This window comes from Chiloscyllium plagiosum, unplaced genomic scaffold (genome assembly GCF_037043375.1).
Source record: "Chiloscyllium plagiosum isolate Xiang-an unplaced genomic scaffold, Cpla_swu_hap1 HiC_scaffold_12, whole genome shotgun sequence".
In the NCBI taxonomy this organism is placed as follows: Eukaryota; Metazoa; Chordata; class Chondrichthyes; order Orectolobiformes; family Hemiscylliidae; genus Chiloscyllium; species Chiloscyllium plagiosum.
Window position 1 is genome coordinate 12850285 of NW_028270150.1, and position 21515 is coordinate 12871799.

The following is a 21515-nucleotide window of genomic DNA, read 5'->3' on the forward strand; positions in this document are numbered from 1 at the left end:
CACCCCCTCCTGTGGAAAAAGGCCAGGGTGATCAGATGAAGGTCTTCAAGGTTAAGAAGAAAGTCAATATAATACACATAGAGAAGCGCAGGAGGCCAGAATAAGAGGCCATCAATAAAGTACAGTCACTACTAAGTCCATAAAGTGATTAAGGAGAAGCTTCTTTTCCCAGAGATTACTAGGATGTTATTGAAGCAAAGTAACATAGATACATTAGGGGGCAGCTTGTTAAGTACATAAGGACGAGAGGGACAGGCTAGTGTGAGGTAATGTTGAGATTTGTGTGAAGCACCGGGCTGAATGATCTGGTGATCAATTCTGTGTAGCCATCTGGATGAATCCATTTGAATAACAGACTGTTCTGCCCCTCCAGCCTATGGGGAAAGACAGTGTACTACAAGGATAGGCCGGTGGGAGAGCTAGAAAGCATCCTTTCCCCTTAGCCACAGGTGTGCACAGCAGCCGTTTATTATTAATTTACAGAGAAGAAATTCTTCCTCATCTCCTGTTTAAATGTGTCACCTATCATCTGAAACCATGCCCGCTAGATGTAGATTCATCAGGAGGAGAAACATTCTCCCAGCATCCACCTTTCAGGCTCCCTCAGGATCTTCGATATTTCAGTCAGATTACTTCTCATTCTTCAAAACTCCAATGGATACTAATTTAAACACTTAACCTTTTCCTCATCAGACAAACCCTGCATCCCAGCAATCAATTACATGAATATTTGTTGACATGCTTCTCATGCAAGTTTCATTTACTCCTTTTCCTATCTCCCCTCCCCCACGCAGCTGCCATTTCCCCATCCTCGTCCATCACCCTAACATTATCTACACCTCCATCTCCTCTTCCATCATTCACCATCACCTCCATCTCCCTAACACCGTCATCTCCTCCTCTGTCACCCCAACATCACCTGCTCCTCTATCACCTCAACATCATCTCCCCCTCCATCACCCCGACATCATCTCCCCCAACATCATCTCCCCCAACATCATTTCTCCATCCCCCAACAACATCTCCTCCTCCATCACCTCGACATCATCACCCCCTGCATTACCCCAACATCATCTCCATCACCCCAACATCATCTCCATCACCCCAACATCATCACTTCCTCCTCTATTATCTGCTTCCCCCTCTGTCATCACCACATCCTCCATCTCCTCCTCTGTCACCACCACCTTCTCCAACACTGCCTCCTCCATTATCACCTTCACCTCTTCCAATATCGCCTACTCTTCCTCCATCATCACTACTGCCTTCACCATCTCTCTTGGAATCAGATAATGTTGCTTATTACATGTCCACTCTCTCCTCAACAGATGGCAAGACGGTTTCAATCTCTGCTCGCCTACTGTCTTTGATGTTACCACAACCTTCAGTGAAACTTTATGCACGATTCCTGGTTTTGTTCTTTCTCATCTCTCCACACATCCATCCCAGCATCCCTCTTTCATTAATATCCAGTAGGTATTCCTTCCTTCCTTGATATCCAAGTTTCTAGACTAGCTAATGTGGTAGGCCTCACAAGTATCTTTTCGGTTTTAGTGATACTTCTGTATCGCAACACACACTGCTGCACCAGCTTCCACTGTATACAACTACTGCCAATCTGTTGCTTAATTATCTTTTCAATGCTTTCATCATCTGACACCACTGAACTCACTTTCTCCAAGTCTTCACTTATAAACTTTACAGCTTCACTCTAATCCTGTTTCTAGATCAAACTGATAGTCTAGAAATGGAGTATTTGATATACTGATCTCATAACCCTGACATAAAATGCTTTTCTGCAGATTTTCAAGTTCTCATATCATCTGCAATTGATATCTCAATGTCATTTGCAAATGTCATTGACTGTGTCCTTTACCATCACACTCACTCATTTAGAACATCCACAATGGTTAGAAAGAGAAGGGGTATCTGTGCTGCTCTTTGATGTAATCTGACTCTGGCTCAAAGCCCTTACTCTTCACCACACTTCCTCTTATTCTGTAATAGTTGGATATATTTCTTAGGAACGGCACAAGTTTGAGCACATCTCCAAACTTCTTTAGTGATCCATTCAATAACCTGCTCAAATGCAAATATCTTTCTCCTTAAGTAACCAGATCGAGACTATATGTAATCCTTTGTCTTGTCTAACTGGGACTTGTAATGTTGTAGCAAGGCTGATCCACTTTATACTTCATCCACCTTGTAATAAAGATCACTATTCTATTTGCCTTCCCAATTACTTGCTTTACTTGCGCATTAACTAAAAGAAAAGATTCTGGGTAATCCAAGATGGAGGACGGGAAAAAATTATGGCTGTAACAGCTGCTCCTTTTTAGATGTATTTTAGGTGTTGGAGGTGTTTTCCTCAAATTCCAGGAGCAGCAATTATTGTTTTATATGCTGTTGCATAGTTTTGGAACTTTGGAGAAAAAGGAAGTCAAAACAACAGCAGTTTTAAAAGGGAGAAGGGCAGATAAAGGCAGCACATGGTGAGGTCAATGCAAGAGAGAGAGAGTTAGAGAAAGAAACCCACACTCCTAACTGACACAGCAGTGAACCTGCACAATTACTGCCTTTGCTGTTGAATTCAGGTATCGCTGGACATCGGAGTGCATCTGGGAAAATTAACAAACAGTGAAATTCACAACTAATCTTGGAGGAACCTGTTTGGGAGAGATCACAGCACAGAAACAGATAAGTGAATATTATAAATGTGGCCTTACAGTAAGCCTGCAGTAGTGAGTAGAGTGGGTTCTTTCTTGATTATATGTTTTATTGAGATATGTCTCTTGATTAAACTTTAAAATATAAGCCATAAGTATTCATTTAACCTGGGGCAGTGTTTTGTAGAGGAATAATTTCTGGTGTGCAGATTGAAAGAAGCAAAAATGGCCTTTGGTAGAGTGATATGCTCATCTTGTCAGATGTGGAAGTTTAGGAAGCGTTTAGGTGTTACTGAGGATTATATCTGCAATAAATACTATTGGTTGTGAATTCTTTCAGATCGAATGGATCAATTGGAGAGACAGTTAGAGGCAATGGAGGAATTTACAAGAGCAAGGAGATCCGATGGGTGACAATTATAGGAAGGGGGGAAAGTCTCAGTTACAGTCACATAGATAAGTTAACCCCAGGAAAGGTAAGAGAGGTAGGCAGGTAGTGCAGGAGTCTTCTGTGGCTATCCCCATTTCAAACAGGTATGCTATTTTGGAAAATGTAAGGGGTGTTGGATTCTCAGGGGAACGTAGCACAAACAGCCAAGTTTCTGGTATTGAGACTGGCTGTAATGCAATGAGGGGTACGTCGGGTTTCAAGAGATCAATTGTGTTATGGGACTCTCTAGTCCGAGGTACAGACAGACGTTTCTGTGGCCAGCAGCAAAAATTCAAAATGGTGTGTTGCTTCCCTGGTGCCAGGATCAAGGATGTCTCAGAGAGGGTGCAGAATGTTCTCACGGGGAAGAGGGGCCAGCAGGAGGTCATTGTATATTATTGGAACCAACGACATAGAAAGGGAAAAGGTTGAGATTCTGAAGGGAGATTACAGAGAGTTAGGCAGGAATTTAAAAAGGAGGTCCTCGAGGGTAGTAATATCTAAATTACTCCCGGTGCTATGAGCTAGTGAGGGCAGGAATAGGAGGATAGAACAGATGAATGCATGGCTGAGGAGCTAGTATTTGGGAAAAGGATTCACATTTTTGGATCATTGGAAGCTCTTTTGGGGTAGAAGTGACCTGTACACAAAGGACGGTTTGCACCTAAATTGGAAGAGGACTAATATACTGGCAGGGAGATTTGCTAGAGCTCCTCGGGCGGATTTCAACTAGTAAACGGTCAGGGGTGGGGGGAACAAGGTAGGACTGATAAATTAACTGCATTTATTTCAATGCAAGAGGCCTAACAGGGAAGGCAGATGAACTCAGGGCATGGTTAGGAACATGGGACTTGGATATCATAGCAATTGCAGAAACATGGCTCAGGAATGAGAACTTAATGTTCCAGGATACAAATGCTACAGGAAGGATAGAAAGGGAGGTAAGAGAGGAAGGGGTAGTGTTTTTGATAAGGGATTACAGCTGTACTGAGGGAGGATATTCCCAGAAATACATCCAGGGAAGTTATTTGGGTGGAACTGAGAAATATGAAAGGGATGATCACCTTATTGGGATTGCATTATAGACCCCCTAATAGTCAGAGGGAAATTGAGAAACAAATTTGTAAGGAAATCTCAGTTATCTGTAAGAATAATAGGATGGTTATGGCAGGGGATTTTAATTTTTCCAAACATAGACTGGGACTGCCATAGTGTTAAGGGTTTAGATGGAGAGAAACTTGTTAAGTGTGTACAAGAAAATTTTCTGATTCAGTATGTGGATGCACCTACTCTTGGGAAATAAGGCAGAGCAGGTGACTGAGGTGTCAGTGAGGGAGCACTTTGGGACCAGCGACCATAATTTTAGTTTTAAAATAGTGATGGAAAAGGATAGACCAGATCTAAAAGTTGATGTTCTAAATTGGACAAAGGCCAATTTTGACAGTACTAGGCAAAAACTTTCAAAAGCTGATTGGGGGCAGATGTTCGCAGGTAAAGGGAAGGTTGGAAAATGGAAAGCCTTCAGAAATGAGATAATGAGAGTCCAGAGAAAGTATATTCCTTTTAGGGTGAAAGGAAAGGCTGGTAGGTGTAGGGAATGCTGGAGGACTAAAGAAACTGAGGGTTTGATTAAGAAAAAGAAGGAAGCAGATGTCAGGTATAAACAGGATAGATCAAGTGAATCCTTAGAAGAATATAAAGGCAGTGGGAGTACACTTAAGAAAGAAATCAGGAGGGCAAAAAGGGAACATGAGATAGCTTTGGCAAATAGAGTTAAGAGAATTCCAAAGGGTTTTTACAAATACATTAAGGACAAAACATTAACTAGGGAGAGAATAGGCCCCTCAAAGATCAGCAAGGCTGCCTTTGTGTGGAGCCACAGGAGATGGGGGAGATACCAAGTGAGTATTTTGCATCAGTATTTGCGGTGGAAAAGGACATGGAAGATATAGAATGTAGGGAAATAGATGGTGGCATCTTGAAAAATGTCCATATTACTGAGGAGGAAATGCTGGATGTCTTGAAACTCATAAAAGTGGATAAATCGCCAGGACCTGATCAGGTGTACCCGAGAACTGTGGGAAGCTGGGGAAGTGATTGCTGGTGCTCTTACTGAGGTATTTGTATCATCAATAGTCACAGGTGAGGTACTGGAACACTGGAGGTTGGCAAACATGGTGCCACCGTTTAAGAAAGGTGCTAAGGATAAGCCAGGGAACTATAGCCCAGTGAGCCTGGCGTCGGTGATGGGCAAGTTGTAGGAGGGAATCCTGAGGGACAGGATGTGCATGTATTTGGAAAGGCAAGGACTGATTAGGGATAGTCAACATGACTTTGTGCGTGGGAAATCATGTCTCACAAATTTGATTGAGTTTTTTGAAAAAGTAACAAAGAGGATTGATGAGGGCAGAGCAGTAGATGTGATCTATATGCACTTCAGTAAGGTGTTCGACAAGGTTCCCCATGGAAGACTGGTTAGTAAGGTTAGATCTCATGGAATACATGGAGAATTAGCCATTTGGATACAGAACTGGCTCAAAGGTAGAAGACAGAGGGTGTTGGTGGATGGTTGTTTTTCAGACTGGAGGCCTGTGACCAGTGGATTGCGACAAGGATTGGTGCTGGGTCTGCTACTTTTCACCATTTATATAAATGATTTGAATGTGATGATGAGAGATATAGTTCGTAAGTTTGCAGATGATACCAAAATTCAAGGTGCAGTGGACAGTGAAGAAGGTTACCTCAGGTTACAACAGGATCTTGATCAGATGGGCCAACAGGCTGTGAAGTGACAGATGGAGTTTAATTTAGATAACTGCGAGGTGCTGCATTTTGGGAAAGCAAACTTTAGCAGGACTTATGCATTTAATGGTAAGGTCCTAGCTCGTGTTGCTGAACAAAGAGACCTTGGAGTGCAGGTTCATGGCTCCTTGAAAGTGGAGTTGCAGGTTAGAGTATTCAGTGCAGGAGTTAGGAGGTCATGATGCAGCTGTACAGGACATTGGATTTGAGCTATAGGGAGAGGTTGAATAGGCAAGGGCTGTTTTCCCTGGAGCGGCTGAGGGGTAACCTTATAGAGGTTTATAAAATCATGAAGGGCATGGATAGAATAAATAGACAAAGTCTTTTCCCTGGGGTGGGGTTGTCCAGAACTAGAGGGCATAGGTTTAGGTTGAGAGGGGAAAGATATAAAAGAGACCAAAGGGGCAACGTTTTCACAGAGGGTGGTACATGTATGCAATGAGCTGCCTGAGGAAGTGGTGGAAGTTGGTACAATTGCAACATTTAAAAGGCATCTGGATGGGTATATGAATAGGAAGGGTTTGGAGGGATATGGGCCAGGTGCTGGCAGGTGGAACTAGATTGGGTTAGGATATCTGGTTGGCATGGATGAGTTGGACCCAAGAGTATGTTTCCATGCTGTACATCTCTATGACTCTTCATCAGAGTCTGCAATCTTTCATCACTGAAATCACATTTTGCTCTTCTATTCTTCCTACCAAATTGGATAATGTCTCATTTTCCCATATTGCATTCTACCTAAAAATGTTTTTTTTTCTGTTCTCTGAACCTATCTGTATTCCTTTTGAGACTTGTGTTGCCTCACAACTTGGTTTCCTACATGTCTTTGTGTCATCAGCAAATTTGATACATTGAGTAACCCCATCCAAGTCACTAACATAGATAGTGAATAGTTGTGACCCTGCAGTGAGCCATGTGACACTACACAAGTAATAGTTTGCTCACCTGAAACTGCCACATTTCGGTTTCCTGTTAGTTAACCAGAACTCTATGCCAATATACTGTACCGACAGCATGAGCTCCAGTGCAGTAAACATTTATTTGACACTTTACCTTTTGAAAATCCAAAGTCAGAAGTCACACGACACCAGGTTATGGTCCATCAGGTTTATTTGAAATCACAAGTTTTTGATGCGTTGCTGTTTAGTCACCTGAGGAACCTGATGGACTATCACCTGGCGTCGTGTGACCTCTGACTTTGTCCACCTCAGTCCAACACCAGCACCTCCACATTTTGAATATCCAAATAAATTTCATCTACAGATTCCCCTAAATCCACCTTGCTTGTTACATCCTCCAAGATCCTGAATAAAGTAATCAAATGCAGTTTTATAAAACCATGCTTTTTTTGTTTCTCGACGGTTTGTATGTCTTTGGAATCCCCTTCCTTAAAATGTACAGGATCCTTAATCTTTAAATATTTTAAAGGCAGAGTAATTAGATTCTTGATACCCAAGAGTATGCAGGAATGTAGAGTTGAGGTAAAATCAGATCAGCCACGATCTTATTGAATGGTGGAGCAAACTCAAAGGGCCAAGTGACCTATTCTTGTTTCTTGTCTGTCTGTTGTCTGGCTGATAGATTTAAAATTTTCAAACTATCCTGCTCTAACTTCCATAATAGTGAATTCTGGAATTTTCCCAGTGGCAGCTGTGATACTAGCTGTCTCCTGCCTTTCTTGGATAGTATTGCATTTGTGGTGTTCCAATCTGCTGGGACCTCCATCAGTTTTCGAGAATTTTGAAAGATAATATGAATATCTTCATGAACTCAGTAGGTACTTCTTTAAAATACTCAATGGAAATGAAACCTGCCAGAATCCAAGGTAGGAATGGATTTTTCTATTTAAAATTATAAACGTAATTATTTGAGAGTTTTATTGGCTTATGTATGGGAACTGTTGACTTGTGCTCTGGATAAATTACCTATATTCAGAACCAGTTGTAGGAACTTCAAATTTGCATTAAGATAGCTCTTATATAAAAATAAAGTGTCACAGATCATATGAGGAGACATTAGGAGAGATTTCTAAAAACTTGATGTGCAGGTGACGAAGGCGCAGTGCTCCGAAAGCTTGTGATTTCAAATAAACCTGTCATCCTTTATGGTCAGATATACTCCTTTGTAGAGGTACAGTGAAAAGCCTTTACAATGTCTGTCTCTTACTGCGCCAGCTTAGGTACAAGTACCTAGGTCCAAATCATTCCATACAAAAGTGGAATAAGCAGTTGCATTATGTTAGCGTTAAAAACTAAGTTAAAAATAAGACATTGTTAAAGGATTGACATTACAGTCAGGAAAAAAAAACTTCAAACGAGCATTACAATGTAGCAGCTCACTGCAGGGTCTTTGCACGTGGTGTGACCATCCCTGCCAGACTCCACCCCAAGCCCCATTCCGCTCTGTATTGGCACTCAGCTGTTCCCAGGACTTCTCCCCTGCACTGGTCTCTGCCCAGGATTAGCTGCTCCAGGACTCCCTTCCCATCTCGCTGCTCCAGGACTCATTTCCCCACTCACTGCTTTGGGACTCGCTTCCCCACATGCTGCTCTGGGACTCACCTGCCCACGTACTGCTACAGAACTCACGCTCAATGCTCTGCTCTGGAACCCTCTTCCTGTGCCTGATAATAACCTGTTGTCATGTGACTTCTGTCTTTACTAAAAACTTGCTCAAAGAGACGGGTTTCAGAAGCATCTCAAAGGAGCAAAAAGAGGTAGAGAAGTTTAGGGAGGGAATTATGGATCTTGGAGCTCAAGCCAAGGCCTCCAGTAGAGAAAAGGGAATCAGAGCTGGGTTGAAGTGAGAAAATTCTTCACTCAAAAATGTTGCGAATCATTGGAATCTATCCCAGAGTGGATGTTCACTTATTGAATATATTTACACCCCGATGTGGAGGTCCCAGCTTTGAACTTAGGTGGACAATGTTAGAAGTCAGATGACACCAGGTTAAAGTCCAACAGGTTTATTTAAAATCACAAGCTTTCTGAGCACTGCTCCTTTGTCAGGTAAGGTGAGAGAGAAGTGCACAGGTACAGAATTTATAGGCAGAGAGATAAATGGGCAGAGAGAACAAAAGATCATACAAACAGTGTGAGTGGAATGTCAAATAACAGGTCTCTGCAGGTGATCGAGAGTGTCAGGTGGTATGAGTAAAGTGTCAACAGCTGAATAACAAGTGAAAGGATGGCTTTAATCTAATTAAATGAGACAGAGAGGTAATTACAAAATATTAAAAATAAGGTGGTGCTGGAGACAAACCAAATGACTGGAATAACATGATAGGTATAAGAGTCACATGCTGAGGGTCTAACCAAAGTAATAAGTAATACAAAACTGTACAAACTAATTAAGGTAGAGAGATCATAACAATTGATCAGGATGATGGTCAGAACAGGACAGTGAGGAAGATTTTACAAATAAAGAACAGTGTGGTGGGATCACATGTAGCGAGACATGAACCCAAGATCACAGTTGAGGCCATCTTCAGAACTCAGCTGTCAGTTTCTGCTCAGTGATCCTGCCTTGGATGTGTTTACCTGAAGATCAGAAGCTGAATGTCCCTGACTGCTAAAGTGTTCCCCGAATGGGAGGGAACATTCCTGTCTGGCAGTTGTGGCACAGTGTCCATTCATCCATTGTCGTAGGGTCCGTGTGGTCTCAACAATATATCATGTCTCGGGGCATCCTTGCCTATGTGCATGAAATAGACAACATTGACCGAGTCTCATGTATATCAACCATATACATGGTGGGTGGTGTTCCCACATGTGATGGTAGTATCCATGTCTGACACATCTTGCAGAGGTTGCCATGGTGGCATTGTGTGTTGTTGTGGTTGATGTCCTGGAGGCTGGGTAGTTTGCTACGAATGAGGTATAAGATTTGGCAGTTGTCTGAAGGCGAGAAGTGGAGGCTGAAGGATGATCGTGGCAAGATGCTCATCATCATCGATGACATGTTGAAGGCTGTGAAGAACATGGCAGAGTCTCTCTGCTCTGGGGAAGTGCTGGACGACGAAGGGTACTCTATCAATCGTGTCCTGTGTCTGTCTTCTGAGGAGGTCACTGTGAATTTTCACTGTGGCACGTTGGAACTAGTGATCAATGAGTTGAGCACCGTATTCCATTCTTATGGCGGCGTATTTCAAAATCTTTAGGTGTCCATTGCATTCCTCCTCCTCTGAGTAGATCCTGTGTATGCTCAAGGCTTGACCGGAGGGGATGGCATCTTTAACATGTTTAGGGTGGAAGCTAGAAAAGTGCAGCATCATGAAGTTATCTGTGGGTTTGTAGTAGAGTGAGGTACTGAGGTCTAGATTAGAGTGGTGCTGGAAAAGCACAGCAGGTCAGGCAGCATCCAAGGACCAGGAAAATTGACGTTTCGGGCAAAAGCCCGTCATTGGGAATGAGGTAGGGAGCCTCTGGGGTAGAGAGATAAATGGGAGGGGAGGGTGTGGCTGGGGAGAAGGTAGTTAAGAGTACAATAGGTGGATGGGGGGTGAAGGTGATAGGTCGGGGAGGAGGGTGGAGTGGATAAATAGGAAGGAGGATTGGCAGCTAGGACAGGTCATGAGGATGATGCTGAGTTGGCAGGTTGGAACTGGGGTAAGGTGGAGACAGGGGAAATGAGAAAACTGGTGAAGTCCACATTGATGCCCTGGGGTTGAAATGTTCCAAGGCAGAAGATGAGGTGTTCTTCCTCCAGGCGTCGGGTGGTGACGGAGCGGCAGTGAAGGAGGCCCAGGACCTGCATGTCCTCGGCTGAGTGGGAGGGAGAGTTGAACTGTTCAGCCACGGGGCGGTGGGATTGATTGGTGCAGGTGTCCCGGAGATGTTCCCTAAAGCGCTCTGCCAGAAGGCGTCCAGTCTCCCCAATGTAAAGGAGACCGCATCGGGAGCAAAGGACACAATAAATGACATTAGTGGATGTGCAAGTAAAGCTTTGATGGATGTGGAAGGCTCCTTTGGGGCCTTGGATGGAGGTGAGGTGGGGGGGAGGTGTGGGCACAGGTTTTACAATTCCTGTGGTGGCCGGGGAAGGTGCCGGAGGGGAGGGTCGGTTGTTGGGGGGCATGGACCTGACCAGGTGGTCACAGAGGGAATGGGTTTTGCGGAAAGAAGATAGTGGTGGGGAGGGAAATATATCCCTGGTGGTGGGGTTCATAAAGAGGTGGTGGAAATGTCAGTGAATTATGTGGTTTATGCAGAGGTTGGTAGGGTGGAAGGTGAGGACCCGGGGGGGTTCTGTCCTTGTTGTGGTTGGAGGGGTGGAGTTTGAGGGCGGAGGGGCGGGATGTGGATGAGATGTATTGGAGGGCATCTTCAACCATGTGGGAAGGGAAATTACGGTCTTTAAAGAAGGAGGTCATCTGGTGTGTTCTGTGGTGGAACTGGTCCTCCTCGCAGCAGATACGGCAGTGGCGGAGGAGTTGGGAATATGGAATAGCCTTTTTGCAGGAGGGTGCTGTGGGAGTCTGTGGGTTTGTAAAAAATGTCAGTATTAAGTCAGTCGTCATTGATGGAGATGGAGAGGTCCAGGAAGGGGAGGGAGGTGTCAGAGATGGTGTCCATCCTTGATGGAGATGCGTGTATCCAAGGATAAACCTGATTCTGAAGAGCAGTCCATGGTAAGTCTGATGTGGAATGAAACTTGTTGATATTGCTGTGTAGCGGTTTCAGTGATTTCTCGCAATGAGTCCAAAGGAAGAAAATGTAATTGATGTATTTGTTGTATAGCACTGGCTGGACATCCTGCACAGTGAAGAAGTCTTGTTCAAACTAGTGCATGGAAAGGTTAGTATTAAGGAGTTTCTTTAAGAGGTAAGTGAGACTGAGAGTTGGAGAGGGTTATGCAGAGCTTCTAAACTACCGAAGGCACTGTCCCAAAAGTTGAACGATTAAGAGTGGGAGATCAGGATTATCAATGCACAGATGGGGTTGTGAGATGAGAGAAGTCTACAGAGATATGAAGGGGAGAGGTCAAGGAGGGATTTGAAAACAAAGGTGAGAATTTTAACATCAGTACAGTGCAGGCTGATGTTGGTCAATGAACGTGATTGATAAGCAGTTGGGACTTGATGTGATTTAAGATACAATCAGCAGTTTTAGATGACCTCAGCTTAGAGAGGGGAAAATGTTGGAGGCTTTGGAAAATAAAGAGCATGAAATCATGGGAAGGGTTAGATGAAGACCACTGGCAATCTGTGGTCTGTGGAAGGCAGGATGGGATAAGAACAGTGGAATGTTCTTACACCAATTAGCAGAGTAAGGTTAAGGCTGAAAGGTCACTATGGTGAGATGAGATAAGTTAGTAGAGGTAGTCTCCCTGTTAAGTGTCATTATGACAAGATTGGGACCATCAGTATTTGGGACATGACATTAAATATCTAATTAATAGTAGAGCTGAGACAGGAGCCTATTGTAATAGATGGAATAGCTAAATACCTAATCATTTCAGGTTAGTCTGGAATGGAAGATCACTGTAGCAAAGGTGATAATAAATATCTAACCTTGACATTAGAATAACATGAAGTAGAATGTACAACTAAAGAGATAATGAGATCTAACGTCATTATTAACGTCTGGTTTATTATGTAGCTAGAGTGAGGTACTTTGATTAATATAGTTGACATGCTGATAAGCTAACAGAAACATGATAGAAAAAAGATATAAAAATCCATGGATCCTGAGGGTCGGGGGCATTTGAGAATCTGCTTTCTCAGTGTCATGGTTTTTTGTTTGCAAATAAAAGACCTACTTCTTGAAGTACTCTCTGCGTCTCCTGGTGATTCTCTACATTTTCTCCACAAGACCAGCCAGGAAGTGATTGGAACAGTTACTTTGATAAGCTAATAGTGGCACAGATAAGGAATTCGGCAGCACATGAGCTGTGATGGTGAAGATTGGTGCTTTCATGGAGGTAGATGTACCTGATGCGATGCCCATCTCAGATTCCAACTTGACACCAAGGTTGCAAACACAATGACTTCGTCTCCGAATGGTGAGGGACAGGGATGGAAGAGGAAAGATTAGATGAATTCAAAATGTCACTGTCCGGCACAATAATTCTTGTAATGTCTTGAATGTTAGAATAAGCTGTTAGAACTGGACTAGAGCTCCCCTGCTGTTCTTTAAATGGGACCATGACTCTTATCCTATCCATGGCGGATGGAGGTGTAGAGGGATTGGATTCATTCCTGATGAAGGGCTTTTGCCCGAAACGTCAATTTTCCCGCTCCTCGGATGCTGCCCGACCTGCTGTGCTTTTTCAGTGCCACTCTGATCTTGACTCTGATCTCCAGCATCTGCAGTCCTCCCTTTCGCCTCTTATCCTATCCACCCATGTTCTCAGTGTTGCATCTCACCATAAGGCAATATTTTCGACGCCACAGCACACCTTCACTACTGCACTGGACAGCTAAACCTGGAGAGGGATTTGAACCTACAGTGCTCAGGCTTTGCCACCACCGAGTTTGGACATGTTATGACGCACCTCTGAAGCAGGTTTTGAACCCAGGCCTTCTGGCCCAGAATTTGGGACACCACCATTGTGCCCCGAGAGACCCTTCCTTCACTGAGCTATGAATGTTTCTGAATTGATTTTTTTGATTTTATTCATTCATGGGAAATAGGGGTCACTGGCTTGGTGAGCATTTATTGCCAGCCCCTAATTGCCCTCAGTGGGAGTGAGCTGCCTTCTTGTAATGCTGCAGTCCATGTGCCCCGCAATGCCTTAGGGAGGGAGTTTCAGGATTTTGACAGAAAAGGAACAGCGCTACATTTCCAACTGATGAGCAGTTAGATGGGAACATTCAGGTGATGGTGTTCACATGTATCTGTTGTCCTTGTTCTTCAAGATGGAAGGTGCTGCCTAAGGATCTTCGGTGAATTCCTGCCATGCATCTTGTAATAGTACACACTACTGTAACTTAGCATGAGGTAGTAAATGTGGTGCTAATCAAGCTGTCTGTTTTATGCAGGATGGTGTCAAGCCTCATGAGTATTGTTGGAACTGCACCCTGTTGGAACAGCAAGCATTCTTTCCCAATCCTTATTTGTGCCTTGTAGGCACCATGGGCTTTATGGAGTCTAGAGGTGAGTTACACACTGGAGAATTCCGAACTTCTCAATTGTTCCTCTGGTCTTCTAGCAGTATTCCTGGAGACAATGCCGACATAAAGTTCAAAGCCAAAGGCTGGGCAATCTCCTCCATGGCTTCCCATAGAATCTTAGGGTAAATCCCATCCAGCCCAGGGGACCTATCTATTTTTACACTTCCTAGAATTGCTAACAGCTCCGCCTTGTGAACCTCAATCCCATCTAGTCTAGTAGCCTGTATCTCAGTAGTCTCCTTAACCACATTGTCATTTTCTAGTGTGAAAACTGGCAAAAAGTATTCATTTTGTGCTTCCCTATTCTCCACTGACTCCACGCCTAACTTCCCACTACTATCCTCGAGTAGCCCTAATCTTTCTGTAATCATTGTTTTATTCCTGATATACCTATCGAAAGCCTTAGGGTTTTCCTTGATCCTATCCGCTAACGACTTCTCATCTCCCCTCCTGGCTCTTAGCTCTCTCTGTAGATCTTTCCTGGCTAACTTGTGACTCTCAAGCGCCCTAAATAAGCCGTGACTTCTCATCCTAACATAAGCCTTCTTCTTCCTCTTGACAAGCGATTCAACTTCCTTAGTAAACCACAGCTCCTGCGCTCGACAGCTTCCTCCCTGCCTAATCGGTACATACACACTGAAGCTGGTCATTGAATAAGCTCCACATTTCAATTGCGCCCATCCCCTGCAGTTTCCTTCCCCATCCTATGTATCCAAAATCTTGCCTGCCTCATCCCATTGTAATTGCCTTTCTCCCAGCTATTACTCTTGCCATGCGGTATATACCTATTGCTTTCCATCTCTAAAGTAAACATAACCGAATTGTGGTCACTATCGCCAAAGTGCTCACCTACTTCCAAATCTAATACCTGGCTGGATTCATTACCCAGTACCAAATCTAATGTGGTCTTGTCCCTTGTTGGACTGTCGACATACTGTGTCAGGAAACCCTCCTGCACACATTGGACAAAAACGGACCCATCTAAGGTACTTGAGCTATCGCATTCCCAGTCAATATTTGGAAAGTTAAACTCTCCCATAACAACTACCCTGTTACTCTCACTCCTATCAAGGATCATCTGAATTGAATTGAATTTATTGTCACATGTACCGAGGCTTAGTGAAAAGCTTAGTCTTGCAAGCAACACAGGCGGATCACAAAGTTAAATAGATAACATAGTCTTTGCTATCCTATCCTCGAAATCTCTAGAACTATTCAGAGGCCTCTAGAAAACTCCCAACAGGGTAACCTCTCCTCTCCTGTTTCTAACCTCAGCCCATACTACCTCAGTAGACGAGTGCTCAAACAGGTAAAAAGAATGACTGCAGATGCTGGAAACCAGATTCTGGATTAGTGGTGCTGGAAAAGCACAGCAGTTCAGGCAGCATCCAAAGAGCGGCAAAAGCCCTTCATCAGGAATAAAGGCAGCGAGCCTGAAGCGTGGAGAGATAAGCTAGAGGGGGGTGGGGTTTGGGAGAAAGTAGCATAGAGTACAATAGGTGATTGGGGGAGGGGATGAAGGTGATAGGTCAGGGAGGAGAGGGTGGAGTGAATAGGTGGAAAAGGAGCTGGGCAGGTAGGACAAGTCCGGACAAGTCGTGGGGGCAGTGCTGAGCTGGAAGTTTGGAACTAGGGTGAGGTGGGGGAAGGGGAAATGAGGAAACTGTTGAAGTCCACATTGATGTCCTAGGGTTGAAGTGTTCCGAGGCGGAAGATGAGGCGTTCTTCCTCCAGGCGTCTGGTGGTGAGGGAGCGGCGGTGAAGGAGGCCCAGGATCTCCATGTCCTCGGCAGAGTGGGAGGGGGAGTTGAAATGTTGGGCCACAGGGCGGTGTGGTTGATTGGTGCGGGTGTCCCGGAGATGTTCCCTAAAGCGATCTGGTAGTAGGCGCCCAGTCTCCCCAATGTAGAGGAGACCGCATCGGGAGCAACGGATACAATAAATGATATTAGTGGATGTGCAGGTAAAACTTTGATGGCTGTGGAAGGCTCCTTTTGGGCCTTGGATGGAGGTGAGGGAGGAGGTGTGGGCGCAGGTTTTACAGTTCCTGCGGTGGCAGGGGAAGGTGCCAGGATGGGAGGGTGGGTTGTAGGGGGGCGTGGACCTGACCAGGTAGTCACGGAGGGAACTGTCTTTGCGGAAGGTGGAATGGAGTGGGGAGGGAAATATATCCCTGGTGGTGGGGTCCGTTTGGAGGTGGCGGAAATGTCGGCGGATGATTTGGTTTATGTGAAGGTTGGTAGGGTGGAAGGTGAGCACCAGGGGCGTTCTGCCCTTGTTACAGTTGGAGGGGTGGTGTCTGAGGGTAGAGGTGCGGAATGTGGACAAGATGCGTTGGAGGGCACCTTTAACCACGTGGGAAGGGAAATTGCGGTCTCTAAAGAAGGAGGCCATCTGGTGTGTTCTGTGGTGGAACTGGTCCTCCTGGGAGCAGATACGGCGGAGGCGGAGGAATTGGGAATACGGGATGGCATTTTTGCAAGAGGTAGGGTGGGAAGAGGTGTAATCCAGGTAGCTGTGGGAATCGGTGGGTTTGTAAAAAATGTCAGTGTCAAGTCGGTCGTCGTTAATGGAGATGGAGAGGTCCAGGAAGGGGAGGGAGGTGTCAGAGATGGTCCGGGTAAATTTAAGGTCAGGGTGGAATGTGTTGGTAAAGTTGATGAATTGTTCAACCTCCTCGCGGGAGCACGAGGTGGCGCCAATGCAGTCATCAATGTAGCGGAGGAAGAGGTGGGGAGTGGTGCCGGTGTAGTTACGGAAGATCAACTGCTCTACGTAGCTAACAAACCTTTCTGCAACTGTAATACTGTCCTTGATTAACAATGCGACACTATCCCCTCTTTTACCATTTTCTCTGTTCTTACTGAAACATTGAAATCCTGGAACCTGCAATAACCATTCGTGTCTCTGCTCTACCCATGTCTCTGAAATGGTCACAACATCGAAGTCCCAGGTACCAACCCATGCTGCAAGTTCACCCTCCTTATTCCGGACGCTCCTGGTATTGAGTAAACACACTTCAAACCAACGTTTTGCTTGCCAGTGCCTTCTTGTGACCTTGAAACAGTTCTGACCCCACTACTCTCAACCTCCTATTTACTCGAAGTACAATTTTGGTTCCCAGCCCCCCAATGAATTAGTTTAAACCCACCAGAAGAGCATTACTTCTATCTAGAGGGACAAGGGCAGCAGATAAATGGAAACACCATAGGCTGCAAGATCCTCTCCAAGTCACTCACCATCCTAACTTGAAACATATTGACGCTCCTTCACTGTGGCTAGATCAAAATCCTGAAATTCCATCTTTAAGGACATTGTGGGTCAAACCACAGCACATGGACTGTAGCAGTTCAAGAAGGCTGCTCACCACCACCTTTTCCAGGGGCAACTAGGGATGGGCAATAAATGCAGGATGGTCAGCAATACTCATGGCCCGCAAGTAAATAAAACAAAACACGAACTGTTTCAGTAACTGAGGAGTTGCAAACGGTATTGAACATTACGAAGTCATTTGCAAATATCCCCACTTTTGACTTGATGTTGGAGGGAAGGTGAAGCAGCTGAAGATGATTGAGCTGAGGACACCACCTTGAGGGACTCCTGCAGAGATGTCCTGGAGCTGAGGTAACTGACCTCCAACATGCACAGTCATCTTTCTATATGTCAGGTCTGACTCCAACCAGTAGATAGTCTTCCCCTTTATTCCCATTGACTTTTTTTTCCTAGGAATAGGACTCTTTGATGCTATATTTGGTCGAGGACTGCTACTGTCACGTCATCGCTGGAATTCAGTGTTTTCATCCATGTTTGAGCAAAGGCGGTGATGCAGACTGAGTGAAGTTGGCAGAATCCAAACTGAGCAGGTTATTACAGGCCTGCAGCCCTGTATCTGACACCTTCCAGCACTGATACTCAAGAGTAGACCAATGGGGACAGCATTTGGCCAGATTAGATATGCCATACTTTTTTGTGTACAAGTGATACTTGGGCATTTTTAGGTTGAGAATAAAATTCTTGGCCACGGTCTTGGCTTTTGAGTATGTTAATCAAAACCTGTTTCGGAGATGCAATGCCACAAGCCCACTTCAAAACATTGTCCTCAACGCACTCGTGCTCCAATGCAGTGGGAAAGCCTTCTACTTTGCAGAGATTTCATCTGGACATGACATACAAACAAGAGAAACAGATGTCCATTGCTGACAGTTGCCAAGAACAGTACTTCCTATGAAACAATGTGAGGATGCTAAAACGAAGAATGAACAATTCCCAATTCAATAAGAGGCAACAATCAGTTTGTACTAAATATCATTAAACCAGCAGAGACATTGAATCAGAACGATAAGTATTGTGTGCAAATCAACTACAAAGCAAGATACACTTGCCAGGAGCTCCGTGAATTAGTGATGTAAGGATGGCCTGAAACGTTAACATTGCACATGTCGCTATGAGAAAGTAAATGATGAAGTGATAGCCCCAGATGCCACTTTCTAAAAGAAAGTGGAATTATCCCCAAGGAGATCAGAAAAGAGATGCTAAAGCCCATCCATGCAAGTCATATTAATTGAGTCTAGTCTGAGGAGGGTAATCAAAGGTTTCTAGTGGCCAGATGTGAACAGAGAGATGAAGGACCACGTCAGCCACATCAGCAGAGCTCATAACATACACGGTCAATTTACACTTGACAAATTCAGCCACTTTATGAAAGATTGGAAAATTCAACATCATACATTTATTCCACACTATCCCCTGCCAAACAGAAGTGCTGTGTGACAGTGAAAATTGCCAAAGGGATCATAAAGAAAACAAAAAAAATCTAGCACCAGTTTACTGTGCAAAATAAATTAAGATAAAATCAAATAAAGCAAGCAATTTACTTGTAACACAAGTTTAAAAACATCCAGTGACTCATAATATCACAAATCCCAAAAGTATTTATTTAAAGTACTCCCACCAGTGGAAATTCCTTCTCTATCATTTATTATCATTTTTCCAGTGTTTTTGGGTCGTAATCCTGCAACTCCCTTCCCTGACTGCACTGAGTCTACGTACAGCAAGTTCCCAAGGGCAGCTCACCACCACCTTCGAAAGGGCACTGAGGGATGGATGGCCCAGGCAGTGATGCCCATATCCCATGAATGATTTTTTTTAAAATTTACATCCATAGGACTTAATTATGGACTCCAAATTCCCACCTTGAGATCTAATACTCTCTTCCTTGGATCTTCATTCAACTGAGATTAAACATTTTCAGCTTCAAATAATCCCTTCATGAATTTAACCAAACACCTTTGGTCTGGAATTTCCAAACAAAACTTTTTAACACTGTGGTAATTTATTTCCTGTCAGTCATAAAACCCAGCCCCCTTCTTTAAGACCAACAATTTTACACATCCAACTTCAGCCAAGACTTCGGCAAAACTGCTAAACTGAAACCCAGAGTTGTTATTGAACAATGGGTGTTTCTCCTAGTCAAAAGAAAATAGATCCATCTCTGACTGAAACTGGAAGCCTGATATACAACTGCTTACTTTGGTCACTCCCTATGTAAACAAATTCCTATTAGCCTCCAAGAAATATTTCTCTCAGATTGTTTTATTTAACCAAGGAAAATAAATCACTTTTTACAGAAATGCTTACAACTTCTTGAACCTCTCCATACACAAAAATCCACGTGCCAATAGCTCAATTCCAAACTCTAAAATAATTAATAGTCAAATATATGTAAATTACAAATATTAACAACACTGTATAGAGCAGCTTTCATTGATTGTATGTGGAGAACGTAACAAGAGAAGGTATCATCCCAAACACAGACACTGATGTGCAACTAGAGAAGCTATGTCCTCATTGCAGCCAGCTGACCAGGAAGATGTGACCTCCCACCTGCACAAAGTACAGAATGGTCAACAGTCCCAGAGGTCCATCCTTCTCTAGCAGTACAAATGGATAAGCAACAGTTACCATAGCAATAACACTCACCATAGGAATGACATTCCGCAGAGAAGAAACATTCCCTTGGGAAGACATTGATACCGGAAGAACAGTCAATGTCACTTACCGTTAAAAGCTCTGCAAATGGAGAGACTGTGTGAGCTATGCATGTGCAGAGACTGATGGAAGTGAAACTGACTAGAGCTAACACTAGGTTCTGTTAAGGAATGAGAATCTTCCATGTGATCATATGCATTGGGTGACATGAGTGCTTTGTAACTACAAATTACAATGCATGCATTTTTTTGTATAATAGAAGGGATGTAATATGCAATAATGTTTTGTATACCGGGTGATTTGCTGTGGTTATGTGACCTCTAATAAAACCGAAAGAACTGTGGATGCTATAAATCAAAAACAAAAATAGAAATTACTGGAAAAACTCAGCTGCCCTGGCAACATTGTGAAGAGAAATCAGAGTTAACGTTTTGGATTGAGTGACAAACAAACAGAGATTACAGAGACAGGCAGAGAGGTCAGAAAGAGAAAGGTAAACACAGTGAAAGATTACAGAGACATAAATAAAACTGAGAAATCGCAGAAAGAGATAAACACAGAAATCAGAGCGAGCTAAACAGAGTGAATGGTCAGAGAGGGATAGACAGAGATCACAGAGAGAGATAAGCACAGAGATCAGAGAGACAGCATGAACAAATTTAGATCAGGAAAAGATAAACACGGAAAGGGAACAAGAAATCAGAACGAGAGAGATAAACACAAAGAATCAGAGAGAGAGGTAAACAGAGAGATTAGAGAGAGAGATAAACACAGAGATCAGAGAGAGATAAACAGAGATCAGAGAGATAAACAGAGAGATCAGAGAGAGAGATAAACAGAGAGATCAGAGAGAGAGATAAACGCAGAGAGATAAACAGAACAGAGAGAGAGAGATAAACAGATCAGAGAGAGAGATAAACTCAGAGATAAACAGAGAGATAAATGCAGAGAGATCAGAGAGCAAGATAAACAAAGAAATCAGAGAGAGATAAACAGAGAGATCAGAGAGAGATAAACGCAGAGAGATCAGAGAGAGAGATAAACAGAGAGATCAGAGAGAGATAAATAGAGAGATCAGAGAGAGAGATAAACGCAGAGAGATAAACAGATCAGAGAGAGAGAGATAAACAGAGAGATCAGAGAGAGAAATAAACAGAGAGAGAGATAAATGCAGAGAGATCAGAGAGAGAGATAAACAAAGAAATCAGAGAGAGATAAACGCAGAGAGATAAACAGAGATAAACTCAGAGAGATAAACAGAGAGATCAGAGAGAGAGATAAACAAAGAGATCAGAGAGAGATAATCAGAGAGATAAACGCAGAGAGAGATAAACAGAGAGATCAGAGAGAGAGATAAACAGAGATCAGAGAGAGAGATAAACAGATCAGAGAGAAGATAAATTCAGAGAGAGAGATAAACAGATCAGAGAGAGAGATAAACTCAGAGAGAGAGATCACAGAGAGATAAACGCAGAGAGAGATATAAACACAGAGATCAGAGAGAGATAAACTCAGA